The sequence below is a fragment of the Amphiprion ocellaris genome, chromosome 20 (assembly GCF_022539595.1).
Source record: "Amphiprion ocellaris isolate individual 3 ecotype Okinawa chromosome 20, ASM2253959v1, whole genome shotgun sequence".
Classification (NCBI taxonomy): Eukaryota; Metazoa; Chordata; class Actinopteri; family Pomacentridae; genus Amphiprion; species Amphiprion ocellaris.
In genome coordinates, this window is record NC_072785.1 from 14,996,796 (window position 1) to 15,002,795 (window position 6,000).

The 6,000-nt window shown below is 36.4% G+C and overlaps 1 long non-coding RNA gene across 1 annotated transcript; it reads right to left on the reverse strand.

Annotated features, from left to right (window-relative positions):
• Positions 1-773: 773 nt before the first annotated feature.
• On the reverse strand, positions 774-5,298 carry LOC111578913 (uncharacterized). Its single transcript, XR_004848620.2, has 3 exons — positions 5,118-5,298; positions 4,585-4,629; positions 774-974 (listed from the first exon to the last, which is right to left on the reverse strand). It is a non-coding gene; the product is annotated as an uncharacterized LOC111578913 (long non-coding RNA).
• Between the last annotated feature and the right edge of the window lie 702 nt (positions 5,299-6,000).

A 6,000-nucleotide genomic window follows, 5' to 3' on the forward strand; every position in this document is an offset into this window, starting at 1 on the left:
GAGCGAGGAATTAGAAATCAGGGGGATGTTCTGGGCTAAAATGATTTCCTTGGTCATTTAAAGAGGAAAAGGAGGAGGAGGGAGGTGCTGCAGTGATGAACGGCACTCCAGTTTCTGCACAGAGCCCCACATCCCACAGATATGCATGCACCAAGCAAAATAAACTTCCCATTCCGGCTCTGCGTTATGTTTTCTAGCAGGCCTCTCCTGAGAGAAAGCCTTTATGGCTCCTCATTCAGTGTATATGATCCAGTCGAGTGTGTCCAAGATGAGGGCAGACAGAAAAATAAACACTTTGATGTTCAGCGGCGGAGTGAAAAGAAATAACGGATTTTTACTTGCCCGGATGTTTACTAATGAGGGGAAAAGAGACAGTAAAGAGACTCAAGTTCCCTCTTGGTGAAAGCACTTTCCTCTCTCTAACCAGCGCCGTGCCATGGCTGAGGGCATCCTGGCAGCAGGGGGAGGGAGGACACGCTCTGCTGGTCCTCTCGCTGCTGACTGGTGCATTTGCAGCATGGTGTCAGCGGCCGGTGGTAATTACCAGGCTCTCTCTGAGTTACTGCTACACCAACGTGCCACCGGCTCTGGTATGCCAGCTAAGCTCTGTTATTAGGCTCAGAGCTGCCACCGGACAGTAGGCGCTACTTCAGCAGACACAGAGTCAGTCCATCTATGTATCTTGTCTGTCTACATAATGACTGATTGTTTTACTACTTACAAAGTAAAGGCCCAAGTGCTAAATTAGTAGGATCTTTGTCATATGTGGGGAACATGTTTATCATATGTGGCGGCTATAATTATGCATGGAGGAGCTGTCATCGCACTGCCAGAGCGACTGTAAAGTCTATGCTAAGGCTGTATTTGGTGCGGTTTGAGACATCTCAATGCTACTTACGCATCAAAAAAGGAACACAACAGCTGAATCCCTCTCATCATCCCTCTGCTCACGTCTCCAATCAGACTGCTGGGGCCTGCAGATACAGAAAAGGCACATCAGTCAGTAAAATCATCACAGATCCTTTCCTGAAGACTTAAAAGCAACATTTGATTATTTTGTATTCCATCATTGAAGCTGAATAGTTTAAATCAGAGGCTAGTTTGGTCAATTATTTCGCATAATTGTTGGATTAAACTCATTGTTCTCAAATATAGCTGTGTTTTGTGATGTTTTCATACAGATTTTAAGATGTTTAAATACAAAACAATGCAAAGAAACAGAAAAAAACAATACAAGAGTGTGTTAGAGCAGTAGTAGGTGCTTGTTTTATAGAGTGATTATGAGTAATTTCATAGTGTTTCTCACCTATGAAAAGATTTGGATAAAGATGCATTAAACACTTTGATGTTCAGTGGCGGAGTGAAAAGAAATTATAGAATAAAATAATAGGAGAATAAAAACTGTATTGGATTTGAATGTTTCTCTTACTTCTGCAGATACCATAAGAATCAAGTTGTTCTATAACATAGACACCACAAACACCCTCAGTTTTGAATTAGATTTTACATTTAAATACAATTAGATTCCCTTGAGAAAGCTCAGGAAAGCACAAAAATTCATTATTTTAAAAAAAATGTATTTAATTCTATACTAAAAGGAAGATTGAAAAGAAACTGCAAAATAAATAAATAAATAAATTAATTAATTAATTAATTAATTAATTAATTAATTAATTAATTAAAATAAAGAGCTTGTAATAGGAAAACTACCGGTAATAGCAGTGATACAGTTTGTTAAATCATGTTAGTGGAGTGAAAGTGTAAAAGATGAGGTGATCTGGTAATCAGGAAGGTATTTTACTTCAGTGGTAATTAGAGGTGGGTAATGAACTAATTCACTGTCACTCAGTAAACAAGGAAGGAAGTGGAAATGAGTTGTAGTTGTCGCTGCATTTCAGTGTGCGCTAGTCTGACGTTAGCAACATGTTCCGGACGGTCCTCAACTTTCCTGAGCCTGAAGACATCTGAACCGAAGGGCAGACGAAAACCTCGGCTTCACTCTCTCCGTCTCAGAGTTTGGCAGGTTTATAACTGTGACCCGAGAGCATGACTGAGAAAGGCTCAAGGTGCTGAACTTAAACTTGGCAACAGCTGCAGAAACTGGAGACCCGAGAGTTTAAATATAGACCCTTAAAATCCCAACTGGTGCCCTCAGCTCTGCCTCAACACTTTCTTACACATGTACATTCACACCCTCCACTCAGTAATGCTGTACACTCATTTACACTCGGGGGCAAAACTCCTGAACCTGTAGTTTGTGTGTTTGTACCCAGTAGTAGTTTGCTGTGAAGTGATACAACATCTAAATAGCTCTCTGTAAGGTTATTTTTTGAAGAGGTGCAATCATTCTGTCAGAAACAGCATCTAACTGGAGGCCTGAAATAAGACCATGTTTAAATTCAACAACATAGCAACACTTTGCTCTGTAAACATATGTGGACTATACTGTGCTGCCTGGAGCTGATGAGGTGAAACTGTTTTCTTTCTCTTTTTCACATGCAGGCAGACATTAAAGGCTTTTCTCTTTGGGGCCTTTTATTGTACACGGTTTATTATGTCCTTATGCAGTGAAACAGGACTGATGTCTCCAAAGCTGCAGCTGTGATGCTGCTCAGCTGTTTCCTCTCAACTGTGGCTCTTGTCCACCATCTTGTGGTCAAGTGGTGGTACTACAAATACACGATACACATTAACAATGAGTAGTTATAAACCTCTAAAAACTAATTTGTGTGCCAAAGTTGTATATTCATAAGTTTTGATTTTTTTGAAACAGTCCCTTACTGCCTAAAAATGGCTTCAATGTAACTCCACATTGCTGCTTGTGCTCTAGAATGTGAAGATCTATGGCCTTGTTTGACCAACGCTGCTCAAACACTATAGAGCAAATCCATGCTACACAATGTCAAGCTGTTGTATAGGAGTAATTCAGTCATACATGTTAAAATCAGGAACAGATTCTGAAGAAGATTAATTACAATGAAAGCCCACCCTGTAAGCTGACAGGATTAGTTGGTTGGGTTTGTTAAATATGAAATGCTTGAAGTCTGAATCTGTGCTGCTTTGTTTGTTCATGATATGCCTTTATATATAAACCCCAGTTTGTTTTTAAAACAATGATTTTCAGTAAAAAGGTTAATCTTTTTTACATAAACTGATGAAAAATCTGGTTACCTTTTGTTATTTGCATGAACACTTTCTTATGATAAAACACCATAATCTTTCCTGAAAATATGATTGTTCAAACATATTTAAAAAGCTTGAGATTTGGGTAAAATCTCAAAAACTTCCTATTTAATGTAATGATTGAAATTCAATAGGATTTTTTTCTAAGAAGATAAACTGCATGAAATTCATCTTTATAGCCACTCATAAGACAGAGAAAGAACCTTTCAAAAGGGTATAATAGTTAGTTTTCGGGCTGCCTCTGCTAGTAATTATCCAAATGAACAACAAAAGGCTCCCACATGTGGCTGTGATTCATTAAACTCATGTTTCTGTACTAATGAATGAGCTGCAGATTAAAGCAAAATGTTAAAATAATACATGCATTTGTTTTAAAAAGCCACGCATGAGTTGACATATGGGCACATTTCAGAACTTCTTCGCTCCAACTCCACCTCTTTTAACTGTGGTTGTTCATATGTCTCTTAATATTTTATATTAAATCTGTTTTACGAATAGATTTCACAGGTTTTTATCCTGTTTTTCTCTTTGCACACATTTTTGTTGCTGCCTGTCTGATAACATCTACAGCACTTTGGTTACCTCAGGCTGTTTTAAACGTGCATATAACTAAACTTGATTTGATATGACTTCCTCTCAAAAAACCTGATAAACTATGGAATCAAATTTGGGTCTCTTTCTCTGGTTACTGTCTCCATCTAGTGACGAAACGCTGTACTATGATGACGACCAAAAAAAACATTATTTCTTGAAGTCTAAATGTTGCAATTAACCCTCCTGTTGTCCTGTGGGTCATATTGACCCGTTTAAAAGTTTGAAAATGTGGAGAATTTTTTATTTTTTTTTAATTTCACAGTGAAACTTCTGATGTTCACATTTTCAACATTTTTGGGAAATTTTTGAACATTTTTGGTGGAAAAAAATGTAAAAAATGTTTCTTTAAGAACATTCACAAAAAAATCAACCAAAATCCAGCAAATTTCGCTGGATTTTGGTAGATTTTTTTGTGAATGTTCTTAAAGAAAATATTAGAAGTTTTATTGATATATATATGTAATCATTTTGGATATTTTAATGATTTTTTTTGGAAGATTTTTACTCATTTTAAAAAAAATATTTACAAGAATTTCCTTGCCAAATTTGGGGGATTTTTTAAAGTAAATTTTTTCAGGGAATTTTTTTAAGGAATTGTTGGAATTTTCTTCCTGAAGGCTTTGCAAATTTTCAGAAATTTGGGGACTTTTTTTTGGTGAATTTAGAAAAAATTTTCTGACAAGGAATCTATATTTTTTGGTGCCCGTAAATAAAGACAACAGGAGGGTTAATAACCAAAAATAAGTAAACAGACAGACATGCAGAATATCTGTGAATAATGAGGTGCACAGCAAAGCTTATACTTACACGATGGATGAACATTTTGTAGGTTTCCTTGCATTTGTCTGGAGACTGTGGATTCAACATACAGAATATCAGATCATGATATAATACATCAATACCCATAGTGTGTAAGATTAGCCAATAGGTGAACAAGAATTGATCACCACATGATAAAGGTGAGACCACCACCTGCTAGCCTGTATATTTAGCAGTGCTGTGTTTATTATCTCATTGTTTTTGTGCTCATTTGTTTGGATATTTTCACCAAAAACACTGAATGTGAAGTGAATATGACTGTAAATTCTGTAAAGGCTTCCTGTGTCCAAATGTTCCTGGCAGGCAGTGATTTATGGAACAGGTAAGACTGAAAACAATAATGATGCCTTCCAGTGTAGGTACTCTAAAATTAGATAAAGCTTCACTACATCCCACAGAAATGCAACAAGATAAGTTACACCAACAATGTAAAAGTAATTCAGTCCAACAGAAGCCACCGGTCTGTCCAGTGTTTACGTTCAATTCGTGTTTGTTATTTGTTTGTCTTTTCTCTCCCTCACCTAATCCAGTTGAGGCAGATGTCCGCCCTCCCTGAGCCTGGTTCGGCTGCAGCTCTCTTCCTGTTAAAAATCAAGTTTTTCCTTTTCACTGTCGCCAACATCCTGCTCGTAGAAAGCTCATCTCGTTTCACTATTCCGAGTTTCCGACCCGTGACCCGGAAATCGATCTTAGTGCGTCATAACAAAGGTCGTCTCCATTCCTAAAATGCATGTCGAGGAACGAAGAAGGAGGAGGATGTACAGGTGTGTCCTGGATGAAGTTACTTCCGCACCTGTGACATAAAAGAGGCGTGACGCACAGCTGGAATATACCAACTATGGTGGGAGCAGGATTAACAAAGGTGTATATATATATATATATATATATATATATATATATATATATATATATATATATATATATATATATATATATATATATATATATATATATATATATATATATATATATATATATATATATATATATATATATATATATATATATATATATACACCTTTGTTAATCCTGCTCCCACCATAGTTGGTATATTCCAGCTGTGCGTCACGCCTCATATATATATATATATATATATATATATATATATATATATATATATATATATATATATATATATATATATATATCTTGACAGAGATCGGAAAACAGTGGGAGGTTCTAGTAAAACAACAGGTGATGCAGCTGTTACAAGTCATATTTAATTGATGTTTTACACTCTGATGGGAGGAACTAGGACTCAATCAGAGGAGTCGAGGAAAGGATTCAAGGACATACAATTAATGAGAAGAGATAAGGGGCGAGAATATTTTGTAGTGTGGTAACCTTAATTATTCTAATCAGTCAGGTAATGTATTTAGCCTTGAACACTGTAAGTTCTTAATC